Below are 27343 nucleotides of genomic sequence, written 5' to 3'. Positions count from 1 at the left end.
GAATTTTATTTATTGATTGGTAAATATTTCTGTGTTTGCTTGATGGTTATTTTTGCATCTGCTCTGATGAGAATATAGATTTGTTTTTTTTATTTTGATAAAGAGCTAAGATTGATAGTTAATATGTTGGTTTTTAATATGAATATATATATTGTATTTGGGCCTGCTGCAGCCTCGGAATAGCCCAGGAACACAACGAGACTTGACTATTCCAGTTCTGTTGCAAGTATTTATTTACAGTCCTTCATACTTACCGAAATAAAATAAAGGCTCTCCTTGCATCAAGTACAATTGTCAGGTAAAGATACTCCATACGAATATACCAGGATGACCTACTTGCTCCCTGGGGCCTCCTCAAGCTTTCTAGGCCTGGGTACTTGTGGTAGGTTAAAGGGAACCTCCCTTCACCCAGAATCCCATACAGCGTTCTGCCTTAAGGATGACTGGGTTAGAAACCTGTACCTGGCTCCTTAAGTTAGAATGAAGGAGTTGTTGGTACACTCCATCACAATATAATATCATTAGTATTATGTTCTGATTATGTAATAGATAAATGCATTGGGCTTTTTAAATTATTATTTATAGATTAATATTAGGACTATATGAATAGTGGCTATAAATCAAAATTGTAATTTTCATATAAACTACATTAATGTTGCCAAATGAGGCTGCAGTAAATCAAATATATATAAATCTAAATTTACAGGCATTTTCCAGAAGAGCTTCTACAACATCTTGATCCCTGTTTTCAAGAGTTTCTCTGTGCCGATTGCAAAATATCTTAGAAACCAGAGCCCCTTGAATACAAAACAAAAGAGCCATTGTCATTAAGTACAGTTAAGCATGACTTAGCCCTCAAAATACTAAATGTATTTGCATAATGAGAGGTCAAACTAGGTTTGTAGACCTCTTGTCTCAGATAATTTTCATTCATCCTCATTAACAATACAGGCATTTTGAGGGAGCTGCCCAATTCCCCAGGCTCACTGCATAATCTATAACCCTGTATACATCTAATAGCTTGACTTCAAAGGAGCATAATTTCCAGTCCAGTGACAGTTTATACTCAAATAATATTTAATTTAAGTAATATGCATGATAACATGTTACAGTGTGATGATGCAAATTGCTCTTAAGTTCTAGTTTGTTATAGGAATGCTAACTTCTATTAACAAGCATACAGTAAGGGGTAGATTTTAAGTGAAGCGCACACAGGGTACATTTGTGCGTGCTACCCAGCGCGCACAAATGTACACCCAATTTTATAACATGTGTGCGCTGCCATGCACATGTTATAAAATCCGGGGTTGGCGCGCGCAAGGGGTTGCACACTTGTGCACCTTGTGTGTGCCGAGCCCTAGGGGAGCCCCGATGGCTTTCCCCGTTCCCTCCAAGGCCGCTCCGAAATCGGAGCGGCCTTGGAGGGAACTTTTCTTCCACTCCCCCCCCCCCACTTTCCCCCCCCTTCCCCTATCTAACCCACACCCCAGCCCTACCTAAATCCCCCCCCCCCCCCCACCTTGTTTAACTTTTTACGCCTGCCTCTGTCAGGCTTATCTTGAGCGCCATCCCCTGGCACAGCCGCTGTGCCGGAGGCCTCTGTCCTGCCCCCGGACCGCCCCTGGATCGGCGCCACGTCCATGACCCTGCCCCCTTCCCGTCCCTTTTTCAAAGCCCTGGGACATACTTGTGCCCCGGGCTTTGTGCGCGCTGCCGAGCCTATGCAAAATAGGCTCGGCGCGCACAGGGGCAGGTTTTCAGAGTTACGCGCGTAACCCTTTGAAAATCTACCCCTAAGTGTGCTTATTGCACTGCAATGCAAGTCATGAATTCTCAGGGTTGGTAACTTTCAAACTGGCACGAGGGCACACATTGGCTCGTGTGCATCAGCCCATGCTCAGGGATGCGGCTATTTTATCACTTGCACGCATATATGCAAGCCTGTTATTAAAAAGCCTGGCTGCGTGCTCATATGTGCCTAATTTTAAGTGGACATGCACATGGGAGTGCAAATCCCATTTCTACTGCATAAGTCAGGGGATTTTAAAAGGGGCGCATTGCCCACATCATTCCTAATTTATCAGTTCATGCACCAGTTCACCCAGTGAACAGCTAGGTCCTCCAACCTCCCCTGATCTGATAGCCTATACAGCCCCCAATAACTGAAGACCTTTTAAACCCCTCAGAAATGGCTCAATCCATTTTTGGAAATTCCTCCATTCTACAGGTTTATACACTTTGTTAAAGTTTCTATCTTGTCTTCTTCTTGCTTCTAGTTGTACGTCTCCTTGTTTATTGTAACTGCATCTATATTATGTATAGTTCATATTATTTCGTTCTCTGTTCCGGTTATCACCCATTGTTTATTGTAAACCGGCTTGATGTGATATTATCACGAATGCCGGTATAGAAAAAATTAAAATAAATAAAAATAAATAAAATATTTTATAACGTACATGTCATCCATAGCAGAAGTAAAGTTACGTAGCAAGGGACCTCGGCATGTGCCAGGAGTGCATAAAAAGTTATAAACCCATCTCTTAGCTAGGTCCCAAATTGCCCATTCCCCACCCAGACCACGTCCACATTCTGCTCCTTCTTGTAAACTTTTGAGATGAGATTTACATGCATATCTGGACGCCTTGGGCAGGCGTAACTTTTGCAACAAAGGTGGGGGGGACTGGAGAAAAAGTTCCCTCCAAGGCCACTCCAATTTCGGAGCGGCCTTGGAGGGAACGGGGAAAGCAATTGGGGCTTCCCTCGGGCTCGGCGCACGCAAGGTGCACATGTGTGCACCCCCTTGCATGCGCTGACCCTGGATTTTATAACAAGCTCCATTAAGTCCACATTCAGGATCTATCAGATGACTAAAGGAAATAATATTATACTAAATTACAAGAAAATGAAAACATTTATATGGCTAAGGCACCGCGGATTCTAATTTAAAGACAGATATCAACCTACTAATGGAGAGTCAGGAGGAGCAGTCTCAGCACCTGTAATTTGAAGCAAAGGTTTATCACATAAGTGTTGCACTATGATGGAAGGGAGTGCTAGGGGGCACTCCTCAGTGTGGGACGAGATGTGTGTGCCCTTGCGGTGAGACGAACCTCCTCTGGGAATGGAGTCCAGAAGAGACGGAGACTCGGAACTGAAGATCAGAAGAGATGACTTGGCACTGAAGACAAGGACCTGGAACTTGGAACTGAAGATGAGGACTTGAAACTTGGAACTAAAGACGAGGACTTGACACTTAGAACTGAAGATGGAGGCAAGAGCAAGGAGCTCAAAGGACCTGGACACAGTTCTAGGGAAAGCTCAGAGACGGGGCTCGGAGCCAAGTACCCAGAGACGGAACTCTGAGCCAGGACACTGAGGCGGGACTCAGTGAAGGAGTGCTAAAAACCAGGAACCTCAGGAGACTTGCACAGCCATGGAGACATCCGGAGACGAAGGACAAGAAGACATCACAGGAACATGAACGAGGGATCCAAGATGGAAGATGCCAGGCAGGAATGGAAGACAGAAGTCCAAATGGAGCAGAACACAGAGTCCAGGAATGACTGCTCCTAGGAAGAAAGCTCCTTGACAAGGCAAGATGGAAGTGGCTACTGAGTCCTTATATAGGGCTAGCGACAGGAAGATGCCCAGAGAGGAGTCCAAGGTGGGGCCCAGAGTGGAACAGCCGTGGGCCCATTAAATCTGAGGAGAAGCCGCAGGCCCACCCCTTAGGAAGGAAGGGGCAGGGCCCTGGACAGGGCCATGCTGCCGCTGTAGCTGGGGAGAAGGAGGAGCTGGAGAAGGGCTGCAGACAAGCCCTGGCACAGAGTGGCGATGTCCTGCTGCTGAAGAAGGACAGAGGGCGGCTCCAGCCGCCAGGATACACAGGCGGCGGCCAGCGGGCTGCAAAGAGGAGCTACAAGTCTGCAGCTCCCTGCCGTGGTGAATAGGAGGTCCAGGTGCGGCTTCCACACCGCAGGAAAGGCCCCAGCTTCGGCGGCCTCAGTGGGCCAGAATACAGCAGCAGCGGTCCGGGCCGCGGAGGTCCATGGCGTCGGGAGAGGTGATAGGCCTCCCATGGCACTGGCCACAGGAGGAAGCGTAACAATAAGAATGTAGAGAGTTGGGAAGGAACAAAAAATATATATTTTAAATCCTCATATCTAGCTATGCATTTGTATGGAAATTCTAAAACAAATGTTCCACCTATCTGCAAAACTCTCAAACGCATTAAAAGAAACTGGCGATGCTAAAAAACAGAAATGCAAAGAACCCACTCCCAATCCGCTTCCAAAACAAAGTTAACTACCATAGTAGCAGGTTGAGCTAGAACTGTATCTTATGTTTCTAGTAAAGTGGAAATATCCAAATTAGGAGACAAGATGTCCATTCCTTGCTTATCCTGTTCTTGTCTCTTATACGGCGGCAAGTAGAAAATCTTAGAAGTAGGAGGAACAGCTTCATCAGGAATTTTAAAATGTTCAACCAAGTATTTCTTAAACATATCTTTAGCTCCCACCTGGGGAAGTTTAGGAAAGTTTATAAAATGCAGATTTCTGCTGCGAGTTATATTCTCTATATTTTCAGTCTTAAATTGTAATAGGGAATTTTCTTTAATCCAGTATTCTTGAATATTAGCAACCTATTGAGACTCTTGCTGAACCTTTACCATATCTTCCTGGGTTTTCTTTTTAAACTGTTCCGGTTTAAAAAATTGTATTCTCTACCAGATTAATTCTTTTTATTATAGGGTTCAATTGTTGAGAAATAGAACTTCCTAAGTAAGTTATAGTGTTCCAAATATTTTCCAAGGTGAAATTTGAAGGTCTTACCAGCGTTGGAACTACAATCTCTCTCAAAGGGGTATGTATGTTACCTTGAGAAAGTTCCTCCAGCATTTCAAACTCTCCAGCAGGTTGACCGGCCCTGCCCTCAGCCAGGCCACCAATGGCTCCATCCCAAGAGGTTTCAACATCTCCTGTCCCCGCTTCAGCAAGGGGATATTCCAAAGTAACTGGAGCCCCAGCCAACAGGTGATCAAGATCTCTGGTAACAGCTGGGTTTCCCAGAGGTTGTCTGTCGATCGGGGAAAGAGAAGTTAAAGAGTCTGGAGAGAGGGCTGCTGAAGCCATTTCAGCCCCTGTCTCCAAGGACAGGTCACCCGATTTTGTGATTCCCAGTACATGTGCTTCCATCAGCCCTGAATATAGGGAGACCGGAGGAGCCACGGGGTTAGCTTTTTCCTTTGCTTGTTGTTTGCGTGCTGAATGCGGTATCACAACAGAAAAAATGAATAAAGGTAGAGTCAGAATGGAGCCGAACTCATGCCATCTGCTCAGCTGGTGCCATCTTGGGCTACCTTAGATAAGATCAGGGATGTGGAAGAATATTGCCTCTTGCACTCCTTGGATGTCAAGCGACTTGTCATGCAGTATCTGGAGGTTTCTGAACCTTTTTGAAAGATGGATTGACTTTTTGTTCTCCATGGTGGGAGTAAGCAAAGAGCTCTAGCTTTGTGGGCTACCACAGCTTGTTGGAGAAAGGAGATAGTCTCGGCCATATATGTGGATGCTGAAAAGCTGTTGCCTACTCCGGTTAGGGCTCAGGCAGTGTCTCCTGTTGATATCTGCCGAGCTGTGATGTGGTCCTCCTTACACACTTTTTCCAGGTTTTATCATCTGGATGTGCAGGCCTGGGAGGATGCAGCCTTTGCACATGTGATGTTGACTGGACCACGGGAAGCCTCCCACCCTATTGGGGAGTAGCTTTGGTACATCCCACTGGTCCTAAGTCCAGTCCTGAAAATTTATTTTTCCTTAGTGTAGACAGATGGACTCAGCTTCCCACTCTCGGTTGCCATTTGAGTGTGTCAATAATCCTCCTGTGAGGATCTGGGTCTCAAGGAATTACTGGTAAGTGTTCATCCAGTCCCTATCTTGGGATACCTAGAATCTTACGTGAGTTCAGTGTTTATAGTTGGTTGATTACAGTTCGGGTTACCTGTTTTTAATCATGTTTTTAATCAAGATTTTTGCTAGACTGTCCACAGTTGCTTTTAAAGAGAATACTGGCAGGCTGGGGTCACTCAAGGCTATAAATACTGTGAGATCAGCTTGCTCCATCTCCATCTTCTGGCAGGGGTGTTACGCGTGCCATGAGCGGCAGACCTATGACATGGCCCTCTCACCTTTCAACAGTGACTCCAGCCTCTGGTTCCTCCTTGCTGGTGGCGGTGGGCTGTCAGCTCCGAACTCGAGCCTCCCCTGGTACCTCCGACTCTGTCACAGTCCCCGGCGTCCACGGTCCTGCTTCCACTTCTCTTCAGGCCTCTCCACGTGGCCCTTGGAGAGACGCTGCTACTCGTGCTACGCCCCTCCCTAGGCATGTGCATGCACCATTGATCCTTAAGTAGGGACCGCGGCGGGAACCTATCCGCGGCCCTGGATGATGAGTCAACCTAACTAGAGTATTTAAGCTCAGGCTCTGCTCCCTAGCGTTGTCTTTGCAAGAGGTCTCCTCGCTGGTCAAGTACTCGTTGCTTCCTAGAGATTCGTCTCATCCCTGCGTTCCTGTTCCTCTTTGTTCCTGGTTCCTGTCTCTTCATTCCTACATAAGAACATAAGAACATAAGAAAATGCCATACTGGGTCAGACCAAGGGTCCATCAAGCCCAGCATCCTGTTTCCAACAGTGGCCAATCCAGGCCATAAGAACCTGGCAAGTACCCAAAAACTAAGTCTATTCCATGTAACCATTGCTAATGGCAGTGGCTATTCTCTAAGTGAACCTAATAGCAGGTAATGGACTTCTCCTCCAAGAACTTATCCAATCCTTTTTTAAACACAGCTATACTACCTGCACGAACCACATTCTCTGGCAACAAATTCCAGAGTTTAATTGTGCGTTGAGTAAAAAAGAACTTTCTCCGATTAGTTTTAAATGTGCCCCATGCTAACTTCATGGAGTGTCCCCTAGTCCTTCTACTATCTGAAAGAGTAAATAACCGATTCACATCTACCCGTTCTAGACCTCTCATGATTTTAAACACCTCTATCATATCCCCCCTCAGTCGTCTCTTCTCCAAGCTGAAAAGTCCTAATCTCTTTAGTCTTTCCTCATAGGGGAGTTGTTCCATTCCCCTTATCATTTTGGTAGCCCTTCTCTGTACCTTCTCCATCGCAATTATATCTTTTTTGAGATGCGGCGACCAGAATTGTACACAGTATTCAAGGTGCGGTCTCACCATGGAGCGATACAGTGCCTTATGCTTCGGATTGACTACACGGACTTTGACTTTCCTTTGCCTGACTTCGCAACTGCCTATCTCCAGACCTCTGCTTTGCCTGACTACGCAACTGCCTATCTCCAGACCTCTGCTTCGCCTGACTACGCAACTGCCTAACTCCAGACCTCTGCTTCGCCTGACTACGCAACTGCCTAACTCCAGACATTTTCTTCACCTGACTACGCAACTGCCTATCTCCAGACCTCTGCTTTGCCTGACTACGTAACTGCTTATCTCCAGACCTCTGCTTCGCCTGACTATGCAACTGCCTATCTCCAGACCCAGACCTCTGCTTCGCCTGACTACGTAACGGACAATCTCCAGACCCAGTCCTCTTGACTGTCTCCATGGTCAGACCTCAGCCTTGCATGCCATTGCCTTCGGATTGCTGCCAGCCCAGATGCAAGCCTACCATTGGATGCCTCTTCAGCTTACTCCCTGGACGTGGTTTCTTCAGGCTTCGGCCTGCTTCTGCTCGAGCACCCCCTGTCTGCCTTTATTCCATTGGTGCCCGAGTTTCCAGGACATTACCCAGTCTGGAGTAAGACTGTACCATCTCTCACCTGCTGTCTCTGGGCTGAACCAACTCCTACTGCAACTACATACTGAGGCCCACCTAAGTCCTGCCGGCCCCGGCACTCAAAGGCTCAACCTGCAGGGAACGATGGCTGGTATAGGTGAAGCTCCAGCGGCCTCTACTATCAGCCCACTACTCCTGCCGACAGTGGGGACCCGTAGGTCCTTACCTATGGGTTGCGTCATCCCCACTTCGGCCCAAGGTCCACCTCCAACACAACAAGGGGAGCATAAACCCACTGATCCTGAGTCCATCTGTCTACACTAAGGAAAGCAAAATTATCAGATAAGTAATTTCTCCATTTCCTAAATATCAACTGTCAAAAATGGTGATATTCAGCTGCTATTTAGTCTAATTTCAATCTTTACAAAATATATTTGCAAGATCTAAATATTGATGTTTGAAACAAGAAAAAGGTGGAGTCCCCACCCCATGTTTTCGATTACCAGACTTCCTTTTGGCTTCAACTAATCATTTATTTCCCTAGCTGCACAAACTTTATTCACCTCCTAGAGGTCTCTATCCAAAATATCTTCATGCCAGTCAGGGTTGACTTTAGGAGGGTATGGAGCCTGGGGCAAATGAATTGCAGCAGGGCCCTGGAATGCTAAAATACATGGTTCCCCCCAAGCTGACAGAAAGTGTAGTGTTGTGGATGGGGCTACTATGCAGTGCAGGCCCCCCTCCCCCCCAAGGCCCAAGACAGTTGCTCTGTCCTAACTTAAACAGTTGAGCCTTGGGAACAGCTAGAGGAAATAAGTAGACAGACTTTGGCTGTTCCTTAAGTGCAGTTTATTAACAAAGAAAAGTGCAGTGCACAGCCAATCTAACTTAGGAAGCTCAGCTTGGCTTCATATATCTCAGAAAGGACAAAGGACAGTGCAAAGCAAAAATAATCACTTGTAGATAGCTCACCTTGACTTCAGGCAAGTTCCAAACTTAAACATAGCAGGTCTTAACAATGCCACTCTCAAACCTTAAACATTGCAGGTCTTCTCATACAGAGTGACTCTGTTTCTTGACTCCATGGGGCCTGCTTAACCCTTCTAGGCTGTGAGATCTTATACCTTGGCAAAGGGTTCTTCCCTTCAAGGAGCACCGGGCCAGACTGATATGCCCAGTCCCTAAAGGTGGTCTGAAGGAGATTTCTGTATACTCCCTCACATGCTCCTATTCCCCCTAAGGATGACCCTGATGCCAGCTCAGAGCAGGAGAAAGTCTGATTGGCCTTCATTTTACCCAGCTAGCTCTCATTATATGCTATTGGAATAAAAATAAAATGTTTATTTTCCTTTTATGGAAAATCATAGAAGCCAGATCATGATGCACTATTTTCTTTTCTACTATCCAATTCCAGGATTTGTAAAAAATACTCATTTGCAGACCTTTCTGGCAGTTTTTAAAGAGACAGTCTCTTTACTCTCTGTTGCCTCAGGTACGAACTTATAGATGAATTTTAAAAGCCCAGCGCATACATCAGTTAGGGGATATGCAAATATGTTGTGTTGGTGCATGCCGAGCAGACTTTAAAAGACACCCGGTTAGACATGTATTTCCCGTTGTGCACGTAAATTTTTTTTCCAAAAACAGGGTGTGGGCATCGTCTGGGCAGGGCATGGGCATTTCTGGTTTTCTCACTGAAATTAGCGTGTATACGTGCACAAGCATGTACCATGGTAACCTGCCATGTAACTTTACTTCTGCTATGGACGGCATGTAAGTCATAAAACAAAATAAAAAAAAAAACAGATGAGTGGAGTTTTAAGGGTTGGGGCTAACATGGGAAAAAGGAGGCTATTAAACTAGGAGGATTTGGAAGTCCTATCCCTTACCTAGGCAAACTGGGAATGAACTGGAAAAACTGGTAATGGCGTTGGCATGTCTATCTATTAAAATCCCCCTACTTACGCAGTAGAAGCGGCATTTGCATCATAGCCATGCACCCACTTAAAATTGCACACATATGTGCGTGCAGTCAGCCTATTTTATAATATGTACATATATGTTATGAATGTTATAAAATAACCGTGTCCCTGGGCATGAGTCAGCAAATGTATGCACATGTGTGCCCGCGTGCCTGTTTAAAAGTTCCTGTTTTTTTTGTCCGGCTGATCGCGGTTTTGTTTATTGGCTGCGCCCAAGCTGATAAACCAAAAAACCACCCCGACCCTTTAAAACTAATCCCTTAGCTTCCCCCACCCTCCCAACCCCCCCCCCAAAAAAACTTTTTACAGGTACCTGGTGGTCCAGTGGGGGTCCCGGTAACGATCTCCCGCTCCCGGGCCGTCGGCTGCCACTAAATAAAATGGCGCCGATGGCCTTTGCCCTTACCATGTGACAGGGTATCCGTGCCATTGGCCGGCCCCTGTCACATGGTAGGAGCACTAGATGGCCTACACCATTTTTAAAGATGGTGCCAGCTATCCAGTGCTCCCTCCATGTGACAGGGGCTGGCCAATGGCACGGATACCCTGTCACATGGTAAGGGCAAAGGGCCATCGGCACCACTTTGATTAGTGGCAGCCGACGGCCCGGGAGCGGGAGATCGCTCCCGGGACCCCCACTGGACCACCAGGTACCTGTAAAAAGTTTTTTGGGGGGTCGGGAGGGTGGGGGAAGCTAAGGGATTAGTTTTAAAGGGTCGAGGTGGGTTTAGGGGTTATTTTTGTGTGCCATTTTTCCCGCCCTCCCCCAAAACAATAAAAGAACCCCCACAAACAATTTTGTGGGGTTTTCCTATCGTTTTGGGGGAACCCCCGCTTTCTGAAGATTTTGAAAATATCGTAAGATATTTTCAATCGTCCGAAGCCCGATTCACATCCCTAGTATTTACTGCACAAGCATCTCAACATACTCTCCACACATGCGCCCCACCCTAAGTACAGCCTTCAAACATCTTTAGGATGCACACTTACCCATCATTCAGACACACACCATTACATCTGGAAATACCATGAATAATATGAGGGCCCAAACTTTTCTTCTGAAGGCCTCCTCTTCCTCCCAGATTATGAAAACTTGCAAGTAAGGCTAAAAGAGAATAAAAGGACAATCTGTCAGAATGCCACCCAGACAAATCAACAAGCAGCAGATAACAGGCAAGAAGGCAGTACATACAACAACTCCTCTAATAGTGGAACTTTCCCTCCAAGGTAGACTATAAGCAATGTATGCATACATCCTCTAGTGGCAAGCTTGGGGGTCGATGCAATACAATGCACTCAGACGAGAGCACTGTTTAACCCGCAGTTGGACACGGGTTATGTAGAAGCATCCTAATCCCCTTATGCTATACTGCTTTTCTGTACATCCTCCGACTTAATGTTGTTGTGATATTAAGTTGGAGGAACGAAAGATTTAAAAAAAATGTTTTTAAAGTGCTGGCGGTCAGGTTCAGGAAATGGATGCTAAGTTAACCAGCATCTGTTTTCTGAACCCGTGGCTGTGCGCCGATTAAGAAAATGGATGCCGATAAATTCAGTGTCCGTTTTCTAAATCGGTGGACAACTGCCGTGGACAACTGCTTGCTCGCTCGCTCGCGGAAGATTCAGCGTCTGTTTTGAACACATTTGTTTTGCATCGGCCCCTTGGTGTACAGGAAAGGCTACTGCATATTTATTTATTTATTTGACAATTTATACTCTGCTTAATTGCCATCTTCTGTTCTAAGCAGATCATCTTTGAGTAGGCAGGGGAAAAGAGAAGACAGGAAAGGGAACTCTTACAAAGGAGACACAATTACATTAAAAGGCATGAACAGTGAATGCAAAAGGAAAGGACAGATTTCAGAATGGTTGTGTATGCATCAATTCTATGACTGGTAGACTATTGTAACTCCGTTCTCCTCAGCTTCCTAGCCATGACAATCAAACCTCTTCAGCTATTGTTAAATGCTGCCGCCCATCTCATCTCTGGGTGAAAAAGAAGCTGATCTCTTCTGATATTTCACCTTGGAGCAATGCACTATTACATATGTAGTGTACTGCTTCACATGTCAACTATGGTCCTCTCAGAGGGGCCTCTTGGATGTGCCTTCAGTACACCAAACAATATTATGTTGCACCAGAGGGAGTGCATTCTCTGTGGCGGGTCCAATTTTGTGGAACTCATTGCCCGAATCCCTAAGTCTAGCTGATAGTCTAAAATCTATCAAATCCTTGCTGAAAGCATGGCTATTTAAGCAAGTGTACGATCTGATCTAAGAATTTTAACCGAGCAGTTCGTATGTGTTAGCTCTAACTGAGCCAGTTTCATATGTGTTTTTTGTGATGTGTTTGTGTAAATTCATTTATGATTGTATTACTTGTACACTGCCTAGTTTGCTTTAGGCGGTTTATAAATATAAATAAAGATAAGATAAAAGCAGATTGCACAGCAGAAAGAAGGCATAAATGTAACCAAGAAAGACAAAGAGAAGCAAAATGATAGGCACTAGTCAAGGAAGAGAGAAACAGCGCATGCCTTTGCCAACAGCAAGCTGCAACCAAAACACAGAAAGGAAGCAACACCCAGGGCTGGCACAACCCACTGTGCAAGCCGTGCACTTGCACAGGGCAGCAGCCTGGATGGGGCAGTGAGTTGGGGGCCACAGTCAGCCCCTAGATGAAGACAATGCAACAGACCACTGGACCCCAATCCACCAGGAGGCCAAGATCAGGAAGAAGCCCCTGCCAAGCTGGTGGTCCCAAACCTGGGGGGTCACCATAGGTTTCGTGACCCCCACGAAAACAACGAATATGGCATATACATTGCGGATTGCCAATATGTTGCAAACGAATGCACACCCCTATTGGAATCTACCCACCTCACATACTGGGTGATGCAGCAAGCAGTGGCAGTGCTCTAACACATGTTAAACAGCTTATATTGCACAATAGAACACTATTGCTTGATATATGTGATATTATGTATGGCACCATCCAGGTTGCTTACTGTATTATAATGACTTGTTATGTATGTGATTTTCATGCATGAATAATGAAAATGCATACAAAGAAGGTCATTAATAGGCAATTTGATGCTAATATTTTATCATGGCTGACTGAAAAACAGGTCAGCCATGATAAAATAACACCTCATGGAAAAACATTAAATGTGATGCATGGGCCCCAAGGCTTCTGCATTAAATTTAAATGGCCAGGAAAAAAAATAGTAAAGCACCACATCAACAATTAAATTATTAAGTTTTACAAAATTGCCATTATTCAATGTGGTACCCCATCGCTTAATATACCAGGTGTGCTTGTATTATAGACCTTCATAACATCCTGCGGTGTTTGGGGCTTATCTGCTCCTTACTTAAACGCTTATGAGATCATCTTTAATCATCGGTCTTTCCACTGCTGGTGCCAAATTCTCCTGTACCGCGACAACATAATGGCAACGCTCGCGGATCCAAAAATTTAAAATGAGATAAGGAACATCCCATCGGTAATGGAAAGTTAACCAGATATCAGAGAGGTTCCTGAGGCAGCCGGGATGTGAAACGTGATCACATCGAACTGCTCAGCTTGGCAGGGGCTTCTTCCTGATCTGGGTACAATTATTTGAATAAAATTACCTGGAAAATTTTAAGCCTGTTGATTGTATGATCCGACTTGTCCATATAAATGTAGTCAGAGTGCACAGTAAGGCACTCTCTGGCAAAATAAATTATCCTGTTCTCACCACATCTCCAGCCCTGCCCTCTTTTTGTCTGGGTTGCTGCATAAAAGATTTGTGCTGACAAGTTATCTTAACAAAAGGGGCATATTTTTAAAGGGGGAAGATGCAGGTGGATAAAAGCCAATTTTACCAGTATATATATTTTGAATATAGACCTCGCTATTAGCATTTAAAGAGCCCAATTTTGTGCAGCCTGGGGACATCTGTGAGTCATCCTGTTGTCTTTGGTGATTCCAGACAGCAAGCTTTATGGAAGGGGCAAGAATAGCGAGTGACAAGTCAGTATAGCGGTGTTTAAAAAAGGATTGGATAAGTTCTTGGAGGAGAAGTCCATTACCTGCTATTAAGTTCACTTAGAGAATAGCCACTGCCATTAGCAATGGTAACATGGGATAGACTTAGTTTTTGGGTACTTGCCAGGTTCTTATGGCCTGGATTGGCCACTGTTGGAAACAGGATGCTGGGCTTGATGGACCCTTGGTCTGACCCAGTATGGCATTTTCTTATGTTCTTATGTTTTTATTCTTTGGCCCGTAGAGATGACAATGTGTTTGTTCATGCCATGGTAGTCTCCAGCCCCATTTAGAACAGTAAAAGTAGTATTTATGCAGGGCATCTAGTCTAGAAGGACCTGTACTTGCCAATATGTATAATACTGTATTGCAGGAGGTAGCAGGATAGTTGCAGGAGTTGGATAGATGAAAGCAAAACCCTCTCTATTATGGCAAGAATACTGAAGATATAGGGTAGGTGATGCAGTAATGGAGTCCTTATGTGTGACAGATAAGACTCCAGGGACGATTGTCCTTAGTCTGTCTGGACTATGTGGAAGGGAACTGGGGGATTGTCAGGCCAAGACTGCAATGCATGTTAGAGAGAAAAAAATGTGATTAGTGTTCTGTGAATGCTCTTTCTTAATAAAGAGGATCACTGTGAATGAAGAATGCAGAATAAAGACTGTGTATATCAGCAAAAACATATTTTTTCACTTGGATATATGCTAGCCTACAATGTCCAGCATATGTCTAAGCATATATCCAGGAGAATGACAGTTCTATCATTCCTAGTGGACTGAATGACAAAATAGAATAGGTTTATTGTATATGAGTGCATTGGGGCATATTGTAAAGTCAATACAACTGGCCCTGATGTTTTCCAGCAATATTTGTTTGTTGGTTTTGAGCTTGTGACATTACTTGGTAATTTTCAATTTTTTCTTTATTTTTTTTTTGTTTTGCTGAAGAAATGTTGTGATTGTTTATTTTCTTTTTGTATTTTGTATCTTGTAGATGAATTGTTGAGTGATTCATCCCCCCAGGGTCGATACGCTATGGGGTAGATATTAAAAAGCCTACACGCGTAAATCGGATTATGCGCACTGGGCCTATTTTAGAAAAGCCCGGGGATGCGCGTAAAGCCCCAGGATGCGCCCATGTCCCAGGGCTTCGAAAAAGGGGTGGGGAGGGGGCGGGGCGGCCTGGGGCAGGGCAGGGAGGGGCCAGAGGCCTCCGGCACAGTGGCCATTTGCCGCTGTGTCAGAGGATTGCTTGCTGGCAAGTTGCCAGCATGCACAACGTGCGCCTGCCCTGAGTGGCTTGGGAGGAAATGGGGGAAGGCCGCGGGCGTCGGCGCACGCAAGTTGCACAATTGTGCACCTCCTTGCGCGCGCCGACCCCCGATTTTATAACATGCGCTCACCTGCACGCGCATGTTATAAAATTGGGCATCCATGTGTGCACGCCAGATAGCGCGCGCTTGCAACCTTTTAAAATCTACCCCTTAATGAAGATTATAAGCAAGTAATCTGAATGTTAAAAGGGAGAGATTGTTTTTTGAAACTTGTCTTTACACATGTGATTTGATCTCTACTGTTGTTGCATCTGTGGACCTTTGGACTGAGGCAGGATTGACACAACCTACAGGGAGAAACTCTGCAGGGTCCTACCATCAGCATGCAGACCTGGGTGAAGCAGAGACTCAGCAGGAATTTTGCCTATACAGCCCTCGTTTCCCTCAGGTTGAGCTTCTGGATGCCGGGGCTAGCAAGGGATGTGAATCGTTTTCCATATCGTCTTAACGATAGAAATCGTGTGGCAGGGCAAGAAAATCGTCTTAGGCACGATTTTTTAGTTAAAAAATCGTTAAAAATCGTTTTTTCCGATTAGTGCGCACTAACTGAAAATGATACAATTTGACACTTTTCAGGTCAGTTAAGGTCAGTTTAGGAATGAATATGTATTCCTATTGGCTGCCCTCTTATTTATTCATGTTACCAAGTTTCCTACTGACAGTATATGGGGGATGGGAAATGGAAACAGTTGGTAGCTTGACAAACAAGTAATGTGATCAGTCAATGTGACTAGAACTTGTGCCCTAACCCTGATACCAGGGGTATTGTGATCTTCCTGCACACAGTGCCCTATCCCTATTAATACCAGGAGTGTTGTGATCTTCCTGCACACAGTGCCCTATCCCTATTAATACCAGGAGTGTTGTGATCTTCCTGCACACAGTGCCCTATCCCTAATACCGGGGGTGTTGTGATCTTCCTGCACACAGTGCCCTATTCCTGATACCGGGGGTGTTGTGATCTTCTTGCACACATCCCGATATCAGGGATAGGGCACTGCATGCAGGAAGATCACAACACTCCTGGTATTAATAGGGATAGGGCACTGCATGCAGGAAGATCACAACACCCCTGGTATCAGGGATAGGGCACTGTGTGCAGGAAGATCACAATACCCCGGAGGAGTGAGGGTCAGGCAGCTCCCCCCTGTCTGTGAAGCCAGCCTCTCACTAGTAATGCAGGGAGGGAGCTGTCTCAGACTTCACCATCCTCCCCCCCCCCTTACCCACACACCATTCACTAGCTGGGACATGGGGGAAGTCAGGAGTGAGGGACAGGCAGCTCCCCCCTGTCTGTGAAGCCAGCCTCTCACTAGTAATGCAGGGAGGGAGCTGTCTCAGACTTCACCATCCTCCCCCCCCCCCCCCTCACCCACACACCATTCACTAGCTGGGACATGGGGGAAGTCAGGAGTGAGGGTCAGGCAGCTCCCCCCTGTCTGCGAAGCCAGCCTCTCACTAGTAATGCAGGGAGGGAGCTGTCTCAGACTTCACCATCCTCCCCCCCCCCCCCCCCCCCACACCATTCACTAGCTGGGACATGGGGGAAGTCAGGAGTGAGGGTCAGGCAGCTCCCCCCTGTCTGTGAAGCCAGCCTCTCACTAGTAATGCAGGGAGGGAGCTGTCTCAGACTTCACCATCCTCCCCCCCCCCCTCACCCACACACCATTCACTAGCTGGGACATGGGGGAAGTCAGGAGTGAGGGTCAGGCAGCTCCCCCCTGTCTGTGAAGCCAGCCTCTCACTAGTAATGCAGGGAGGGAGCTGTCTCAGACTTCACCATCCACCCCCCCCCCTCACCCACACACCATTCACTAGCTGGGACATGGGGGAAGTCAGGAGTGAGGGTCAGGCAGCTCCCCCCTGTCTGTGAAGCCAGCCTCTCACTAGTAATCCAGGGAGGGAGCTGTCTCAGACTTCACCATCCTCCCCCCCCCCCCCTCACCCACACACCATTCACTAGCTGGGACATGGGGGAAGTCAGGAGTGAGGGTCAGGCAGCTCCCCCCTGTCTGTGAAGCCAGCCTCTCACTAGTAATGCAGGGAGGGAGCTGTCTCAGACTTCACCATCCTCCCCCCCCCTCACCCACACACCATTCACTAGCTGGGACATGGGGGAAGTCAGGAGTGAGGGTCAGGCAGCTCCCCCCTGTCTGTGAAGCCAGCCTCTCATTAGTAATGCAGGGAGGGAGCTGTCTCAGACTTCACCATCCACCCCCCCCCCCCTCACCCACACACCATTCACTAGCTGGGACATGGGGGAAGTCAGGAGTGAGGGTCAGGCAGCTCCCCCCTGTCTGTGAAGCCAGCCTCTCATTAGTAATGCAGGGAGGGAGCTGTCTCAGACTTCACCATCCACCCCCCCCCTCACCCACACACCATTCACTAGCTGGGACATGGGGGAAGTCAGGAGTGAGGGTCAGGCAGCTCCCCCCTGTCTGTGAAGCCAGCCTCTCATTAGTAATGCAGGGAGGGAGCTGTCTCAGACTTCACCATCCACCCCCCCCCCCTCACCCACACACCATTCACTAGCTGGGACATGGGGGAAGTCAGGAGTGAGGGTCAGGCAGCTCCCCCCTGTCTGTGAAGCCAGCCTCTCACTAGTAATCCAGGGAGGGAGCTGTCTCAGACTTCACCATCCTCCCCCCCCCCCTCACCCACACACCATTCACTAGCTGGGACATGGGGGAAGTCAGGAGTGAGGGTCAGGCAGCTCCCCCCTGTCTGTGAAGCCAGCCTCTCACTAGTAATGCAGGGAGGGAGCTGTCTCAGACTTCACCATCCTCCCCCACCCCCTCACCCACACACCATTCACTAGCTGGGACATGGGGGAAGTCAGGAGTGAGGGTCAGGCAGCTCCCCCCTGTCTGTGAAGCCAGCCTCTCATTAGTAATGCAGGGAGGGAGCTGTCTCAGACTTCACCATCCACCCCCCCCCTCACCCACACACCATTCACTAGCTGGGACATGGGGGAAGTCAGGAGTGAGGGTCAGGCAGCTCCCCCCTGTCTGTGAAGCCAGCCTCTCATTAGTAATGCAGGGAGGGAGCTGTCTCAGACTTCACCATCCACCCCCCCCCCTCACCCACACACCATTCACTAGCTGGGACATGGGGGAAGTCAGGAGTGAGGGTCAGGCAGCTCCCCCCTGTCTGTGAAGCCAGCCTCTCATTAGTAATGCAGGGAGGGAGCTGTCTCAGACTTCACCATCCACCCCCCCCCTCACCCACACACCATTCACTAGCTGGGACATGGGGGAAGTCAGGAGTGAGGGTCAGGCAGCTCCCCCCTGTCTGTGAAGCCAGCCTCTCACTAGTAATGCAGGGAGGGAGCTGTCTCAGACTTCACCATCCTCCCCCCCCCCCTCACCCACACACCATTCACTAGCTGGGACATGGGGGAAGTCAGGAGTGAGGGTCAGGCAGCTCCCCCCTGTCTGTGAAGCCAGCCTCTCACTAGTAATGCAGGGAGGGAGCTGTCTCAGACTTCACCATCCTCCCCCCCCCCCCCCCCACCCACACACCATTCACTAGCTGGGACATGGGGGAAGTCAGGAGTGAGGGTCAGGCAGCTCCCCCCTGTCTGTGAAGCCAGCCTCTCACTAGTAATGCAGGGAGGGAGCTGTCTCAGACTTCACCATCCTCCCCCCCCCCCCCTCCCCCACACACCATTCACTCGCTGGGACATGGGGGAAGTCAGGAGTGAGGGTCAGGCAGCTCCCCCCTGTCTGTGAAGCCAGCCTCTCACTAGTAATGCAGGGAGGGAGCTGTCTCAGACTGGTATCAGGGTTAGGGCACTGTGTGCAGGAAGATCACAACACTCCTGGTATTAATAGGGATAGGGCACTGTAAGAGATGACTGTAGTAGATTGAATAAAGATCTGATGTTTCTGCTCTCCTCACACCAAACAAAAACAACACACAAGCAGAGAAGCCCTTCTTACAAAGCTGAGCTAGTGAGTTAAGTAGGAGGAAAAGTAAACATACTGGTGCCAGTGTGGCTACTTAAAAAATACACTTACCAACAATCAATTACATATATTTGAACTGTGTACAGTTCCAGCCAGGACCACCTTTCTAAAATGCACAGTGATTGGCAAATTCAACATGCACTAGCATTTCAGGTGCCTGCTAACAAAAATAATAAACAAACAAGTTCTAGTCACGTGAGTGCTGATCATTACATTACTTTTTTTGTCAAGCTTCCAACTGTTTCCATTTCACATCCCCCCAACCATAATGGTAACATCAATAGATAAGAGCACAGCCAGCCAATAGGAATACATACATACATATTCATTCCTAAGTGACCTTTACTGACCTGGGAAGTGTGAACACTTTGTTTCATTTTCTGTTGGTGTTCGTTAGTTTCCAGTTCCATTTCCCATCCCCCCCAACCATCACCTCAGTGGTAACCTTGGTAACATCAATAGATAAGAGGGCAGCCAGCCAATAGGAACACATATTCATTCCTAACTGACCTTCAGTGACCTGGAAAGTGTTTATTTGTATCATTTTCAGTTAGTGCGCACTAAATCGAGTTAGTGCGCACTAACGGGGAGTTAGTGCGCACTAACTCGAGTTAGTGCGCACTAACACGATTTAACGATTTTTAACGATAAATCGTTAGAATTTCTATTGTATCGTGTTCTATAACGATTTAAGACAATATAAACATTATCGGACGATAATTTTAATCATTGAAAAACGATTCACATCCCTAGGGCTAGCAGGTCTTAGGTGGGGGTCTCTGCTGAAGACAGTAGTGAAGGTCCTTGGAAGCCTTGGATTGTAGGCAGGAGGAGATCAGATAGGTCCAAGGTCCAAGTGATGGTCAGAGGCAAGCAGTTGTCAGAGGCGGGCAGTGGTCAAGCTTGTCCGAGATCAGGCTGATGTAAATATCAGGCATCCGTCCAAGGGAGAAGACGGGGGATGAATAGGCAGGTCAGGGCAAGCACAGCAGGAATAAGGCTAGAGTTAAGCAGATGTGGACAGAAGACAAACTGGACACAACTGAAGACAGGCTGGAACTGAAGACAAGAAGGAACAAAGACAAGACACTGGAGCACCATGCACTATATCAACTAACTGAACCTGTTGCTGAGGTGTGTTATGCTTGGAATGCTGCCCTTTTATAGAGCCTTGGTGCTGACATCATCAATAGGGGCTGCGGGGGTTTTCCAACAGCGGTCACTTTAAATGCTGAGAAGAGACGAGTGGGTGCACTTAAGAAGGTTTGGCATCAGCATCCAACCATGTTGTAATCACTGGTGGTGTTTTGCCACAGAGGACTGGTGGGCCAACCCAGGTCAATGGCGGCGTACTGCTGTGTATGCTAGCGGCATCCTGCTGCATTTCGGGTGAGGCCTGGAGGTGAGAGTGACAGTCCATGGGGGTAGCCCGCGGAGCACTGAGTGTAACAACTATATTGTAAACAATTTTTGTTTATGATGGAAGAAGATGTAAAGACCATAGCTTTGTTACACATTATGCTAAGATCTTATATTTGTGTTTTGAAGGTGGCATTATCAATGTCCTTATGAAGTATGAAGATTTGAGATAGCTTTGCTTTAAGAGCCACACTGTGATTGGTCTTTTTGATTCTAACATGAAATGATATTAATGAACGTAATGTGAACTTGTATCTTGGAATCGCCATTTGATATCTTCCATAGAGAATATTTGGATGTCATCTGAGCATTGTTAATGTAATTCCCCTGAAGAAGCTTTGTGAAGTGAAACATGTTGAGATAAAAGTATTTTATGATTATATGTATGATTGATTAGTATATTTGAGTATGGTATGTTGTGAGTGTTTTGGATGAATGATTACAGGTGTAACCTGTAAAGAAGGAGTGTTTTTTGTATTTTTTTAATTTTGTATTTTATGATTCTATTTTTAATATGCATTTTTATCTAAATTGTTAATTAAAGATAATGGAGTGTAATACATTTATATCATTTTCTGATTGTATGTGCAGGTGATATAGCAATTTGCGAAGCCAGTTTTTTATATTTATACCTACAGTGCTAAGGCATTTGGTAGTTTCTTTTTTTACTTTAATATGTATATTTTTTCCTCAGGATAGTGTCTCCATGACGGAAATGACTCACCCTTAAGCCGGGATATGTTGGGTACAATCTTGATCTCTCAGGTTTATTGCTAATTTTCTTCTTAATACTTACATTGTGTCAAAGAGAACTTCCCTCTGCAGTTTGTAGGATCTAATGTGTTCAGGGAATGTATATCAAGGTGCACTTGGAATTTTTTGTAATCAAGCCATTGGCACCCAAGACAGTTGTGATTAATTCTGTATCTTTCTGCCACATTTTCTTGATCTCTGCATCTCTTGATATTTTGGGCCTGATTTTCAAAGCCAGTTTTGTGCATGGTTTTATGTTCATACATAAGAATATAAGATTTGCCATATTTGGTCACACCAAGGTCCATCAAGCCCAGTATCCTGTTTCAAAAAATGTCTGATCCCAAAAGGTCAATAGATTCTATGTTGCTTATCCCAGGGATAAACAGTGTATTTCCCCAAGTCCACCTTACTTATGATTTATGACTTTTCTTACAGGAACTTGTCTAAACCTTTTTCTTCAACTCAGCTACACTAACACTTTCATCACATTTTCCTGCAACATTTTCAGAGTTTAATTATGTGTTGAGTAAAAAAATATTTTCTTCTATTTGTCTTCAATTTTATCACTTAGTAATTTCATTGAATGTCCACTAGTCTCTTTGTACTTTTTGAAAGAGTAAACAACTGATTCACGTTTACCCGATCCACTCCACCCATTATTTTATAGACCTCTGTCATATCTCCCCTCAGCCATCTTTTCTCCAAACTGAAGAGCTCTAACTTCTTTTAGCCTTTCCTCATAGGGGAATTGTTCCATTCTCTTTATCATTTTGGTCATCTTTCTCGTACCTTTTCTAATTCTGCTACGTCTTTTTTGAGATGCGGTGACCAGAACTGCACACAGTACTCAAAGTGTTGTCACAGCATGGAGCGATACAGAGGCATTATGATTCTCTGTTATATTCTCCATTCCTTTCCTAATAATTCCTAGCATTCTATTTATTTTCTTAGCTGCTGCTGCCACACACTGAATAGAAGATTTCAACATATTATCCATGATGATGCCTAGATCCTTTTCCTGGATGGTGACTCCTAATGTGGAATCTTGCATTGCATAGCTATAATTTGGGTTGCTCTTACCTACATGCATCATGTTGCACTTGTTCACATTAATGCCCAAATTTTAAAAGCCTGGCGTGCGTAAAAATCGGGGGGTATGCTTGTGGCTGGGCTTTGCGCGTGCCGAGTGCATTTTAAAAATGGCCCAGCCATGCGTGTATCTCCTGATATGCACAGAAGTGCTGGGCTCGATGAAAGGGGCGTGCCAGGGGGTGGGGTCTGGGTGGGGCGAGGTGAGACGGAGGCCAGCCGGGACAGCGGCCATTAGGCCCTCTCCTGGGGAAGCGCACACCAGCAGCCAGCCAGCATGCAGAACTTACTTCATCTATTCAGAACTTACTTCATCTATTCAGATGAAGTAAGTTCTGAAATTTAAAAAAAGGTAGGGAAAGGGGTTTTAGGGGTCGGGGAGGAGAGGAGAGAGGGAAAAGGGAGGCAGAGTAGGAGGGGGTATAGGGAAGTTCCCTCCCAGTCCGCTCCTTGCGCGCACGGATATCGTATTTTATAACACGTGTGCGCTGACGCACACGTGTTATAACACGTGTGCGTCAGCGCACGTGTATAATCGGCAAATTTGATCACCTCATTTGTAGTTTCCATTTCCAGGTCAGTTATAAATATATTTAAAATCAGTGGTCCCAGAACAGATCCTTGGGGCACTCCCCTATTCACCTTTCTCCATTGGGAAAATGTACCATTTAGTCCTACTCTTGTTTTCTATCTTTTAACCAGTTCTCAGCCCACAACAGAACATTGCCTCCTACCCCATGGCTTTTTAATTTCCTCAAGAGACTCAGAAATAGCTGGGGCTCAGTGAACATAAATGTATGCACGTAACTCAGTTAAAGGCAATAGGCATTCTGGGGGTGGAGTTAGAACTTACATGCTCATGCAATAATGGCCCCCTGCACGCGTATGTGGGCTACGCGCAAGCAACACAAATTTTAAGAAGCTGGGAAGTATGCATGTACATTCCTGTACACATGTCAAGAATAAGGAGGTAGAAAAGGGGCAGAGCATGGATGTCCTGGGATGGGGCCAAGACTGACAAACATAACCATAAATTTTGTATCGGCAATGTGTGTATGTTGCCTGTGTAACTTTGCTACTGCTCCTCATGGGAGAGAGAGAGAGAACCTCTCTATAGAGTCAATCTGACACTCTATATATAGGTACCATTCTAGAAGGGCACTTTGAATCATTTTCAGGAAGTGAGTTGGGGTTAAGGGGGGTGTTGTTACAGACACATTCAGAGGTATTCATAGTAAAACTGACATCAGTAAGAATTGTAGTCCTTCCTTATAAGTGATGAAAAGGACTAGATTTGTACACTGCAGCTAGCGCTGCAGTGTACAAATCAATTCCTCTTGTTAGACTTTTCATCACTTATAAGGACTACAATTCTTTACTGATGTCAGTTTTACTATGAATACCTCTGAATGTGTCTGTAACAACACCCCCCTTAACCCCAACCCACCTCCTGAATACCCACCCTGATTCAAAGTGCCGCTCTAACGTGGTACCTATATAGAGAGTGTCAGACTGACTATACAGAGGTTCTCTCTTGCTCTTTCTCCCCATGTAAGATACGCATTTAAAGACTGTAGAACTATGTGTGGCAACAGCATTTTAAATGCTACGTGCATACTTTATAAAATAAGGCATATTTTTTCTAGTGCTGCAATACGTGTGTTTATGGGTGCACACACGTTTCTTTTAAAATTTACCCATTACTTGTGTACATTTGACCTTCTTATTCATGTAATTTTACACCTGCTAAATATCTTGTGCAACTGATATCAGACTCATCTATTGATTCCTATTGGTTGGAAGGTCTGGGTGAACTGCATAGAGCTCAGAGTGAAGACCTAGGAGGGTCTTGATGACCTAGAAAAGGACTGGGTGAATTGATGGAGGTTTCAGCAAACTGGTGATTTAATTTATGCACACATGTTTTTCAAATATACTGACTTCTGTGCGTAAACAGGGTTTTATGCGAGTAGGTCACACTTTTTTTCATGTATAAAATATCACACATATTTTTAAAATAGGTAGGAAAATTACACGCTTTCAATGCATTGCGAATATTTCTGTGTAGGGTAAAATATGTGTGTACGTTACAGGGTAGACGTGTGTATTTTATAATCTGCATGTACCTGATATGTGCATGTTATAAAGTACTGTAGTAGATATCCGTGTGGCATATCCGTGTGTATAATGGGTTGCATGGAGTTGTTTGAAAGTTGCCCTCTATAGGGTGAATTCTTAATCCGTCGTACACGTATAATCCGGGGCTTATGTGCACGGCTTTGCCTTGCGCACGCCATGCGCATTTTAGAAGGGGCCCGGCCATGTGCATAACTCCCATTACGCGCAGAAGTGCCAGGCCGAAGAAAAGGGGCAGTCCAGGAGCGAGGAGGGGCGGGGCTGGAGACACCGGTACAGCAGCCATTTGCCATTTGCTCCAGAGGAGCAGCAACTTGAAAAACAAAAAAAAAAAGGAAAGTTAGGGTAGGATCAGCGGGCAGGGAGGAGAGGGGAAGGGAAGGGAGGTTAGGGTAGGGAAGTTCCCTTCCAGTCTGCTCCTTAATTGGAGTGGACTGGGAGTGAAATGGGGAAGCCCAGGATGCGTCGCCATGCAGAAATTGCATTATTCCATCCCCCCTTGCACACGCCACAGGCACATGCGCGTGAGGATTTTAAAATCCGGTGTGCATGTGCGCAAGGCCCGCCAATTTTATAACATGCGTGCGCCAGTGCATGCATGTTATAAAATCGGCACGTCCATGTGTGCACGCCAGGAAGCACACACACATGTATTAAATTCTGCCCCTGTGTGTGTTAATTAACCTGACAAGTTACACCTACCGAAGAAGAGGTATAACTTTGTGCAGATTCATCTTTGCAGGTACCAGGCCAATTATCCACAAATTTTCAAAGGGAACTTATGCACGTTTGTTTTCAAATTCTGGATAAAGTCTGTATGTCAAAGGTATCCTACCATGCACACTTATAAGATTATCCTCCTTATGATCCTTTATCTCTCTGTACGTGGTATAGGATTTTTGCTTACTACTGATTTTTATTAGGAATGCCATTCTTGTGTTTTTCTCCTCTACCATGAGATGTGGTTTTGTAGCATTGAACTTATTATGGGTTGAAATGGGAATGTTTCAGATGATCAAAATTAATTTATTCTCTGTAGTAATGAATTGGTAGTGATCCCATTATTTTTCTTGTACCATAATGTTATAGGGGTTAGTTTTCAGATTCTGCATTGGGATAAATTTCACAGAAACTATGCATCTGCTTTTTATGCAGGCCCTTTTTTTTTTAATGGAAAATAACACACGCAGATTTGAAAATGTATTTTATGTGCATATTTTTCCTTTCCTTACCTAAGCACATCTCCAGGAAGGCTACCTCTAAATGTGGCAAAATGTATTTTAGGGAAATTTTCAGACTGACAATTTATGTGCCTAACTTGCGATTTACCCACTAAATGGCTTTGAAAATTGTCCTTATAAGGGATGATATTCGAACTACAGCCATTGATGCAAATGCCATGGTTACTGTTTACCCACGTGCTTTGCACCAATAATCAAAGTGACAATATTATGTACATGCTTTTGTTATGATTATTGCTCTAGGAAAAAGTACCCGTAAGGATTTTGTGCCTGCTTTTTCTGTGGATACTTTTTCCCTTGAAATCAGCACACAGAAATGTGATGATCTAATCTGTGTGCGGTGCTTCTCTCCCCCCATCCTAAACATGCTGTCAAGAATGGCTCCTGTCAATATAGGTAAAAGTAGAACAAACCACCTACTTTTATTTGCATAGAGAGTGGTCACTTTTCAGACAGCTGATTTACACAGGCAAAATGCTTTTTTATCTGCAGAAAGGACTTTGATAACTGCCTTCTTAGTATTTATACAGTTTCTATTTTTTCTCTGTGTATAAAATAGGTACATTCATGAATGCGTGCCGGGAACCGTGTGCACATGGACGGCCACACGCTGCTTTCAAAATCGACCCCAGTGTGAATAACTGTGTTTCAGTGAATATGGGGATTGAAGTGAGGTGCAGGCATTATTGGCTTCTTCCCATTTGATTGTACTGACATCAGTACACAAACATCCTTACTGTGATCTCCCAGCCTTTTTCTCTAGAGGACCAATGTGAGAAAAGCAGCACTGCAGGTCTGAAAAGGAATAATTGGACTCATATACAAGGAAATGAGTCAACCAATGCTGCATTCTGCTCTGCACAGCTGGGCAAGCCTAGAATTTTTAAAATATCCCTTTTGCCTCTTTCACCCACTGTTCAGCCTCCCCTTGCTCTGACTTAGAATAGCAATATTTTCATTTGCCAGCCTTCCCATAAAGCTATTTTCCTCTGAGTGCTTTAAGGTGGTGAATGGGTACTGACCTTTTAATGCTAAAAAGAGATGCCAGCTGTATAGATTTATTAGTAGATAAATATTTTGAATATTTTTACCAAGAAAGTTCTCCAAGAATCTCTCGGCAATCTTGGCAAGCAATATACTTGTAATTACATTTTTTATTGAAAATATACATTCAAAAAGTGATAAGTTTATCTTGCTAATAAAATCTGTTTGGACTGTATGATGCATAGTACTGATGTATGTGCAGTTTTTGAAGAGATATTTATGATTCAGTTGTCTATTGCAAGACTGTTATAGGAATTAAATCTGTGCTTTTCCCAAACGTTATCAATGGATTTTCAGCTTGCCTACACATTTTCAGTCGTCCTGCTGATCTTTTCCTACCTCGTTGCAAGGAACTGAAGATGATACTAGAATGTAGTATGACAGAACTCAAAACAGGGAGTAGTTTGCCACATCAAATTGTAAAAGTACTGAAAGAACCACATAAGCTCAAGTTATGCAATGTTACCACAATATAGGAGAAATAAAGAAAAAGTAAATAGAAGCTGTTTGCAAAATAGCAGCACTGTGCTTTTCTA

General features: G+C 45.4%; 1 long non-coding RNA gene across 1 annotated transcript in view; it reads left to right on the top strand.

The window, feature by feature from the left end:
* The window catches only part of LOC115090122, a 64039-nt gene extending 36696 nt beyond the window's left edge, over nt 1-27343 (top strand). Inside the window, exon 3 of the long non-coding RNA XR_003856312.1 lies at nt 26323-27343. This is a non-coding gene — a long non-coding RNA (uncharacterized LOC115090122). The remainder of the gene's footprint in view (nt 1-26322) is intronic.

Source organism: Rhinatrema bivittatum, chromosome 4 (genome assembly GCF_901001135.1).
Source record: "Rhinatrema bivittatum chromosome 4, aRhiBiv1.1, whole genome shotgun sequence".
Classification (NCBI taxonomy): Eukaryota; Metazoa; Chordata; class Amphibia; order Gymnophiona; family Rhinatrematidae; genus Rhinatrema; species Rhinatrema bivittatum.
Note: the sequence above shows the minus strand (reverse complement) of the source record. Positions and strands in the feature narration are given on the sequence as shown.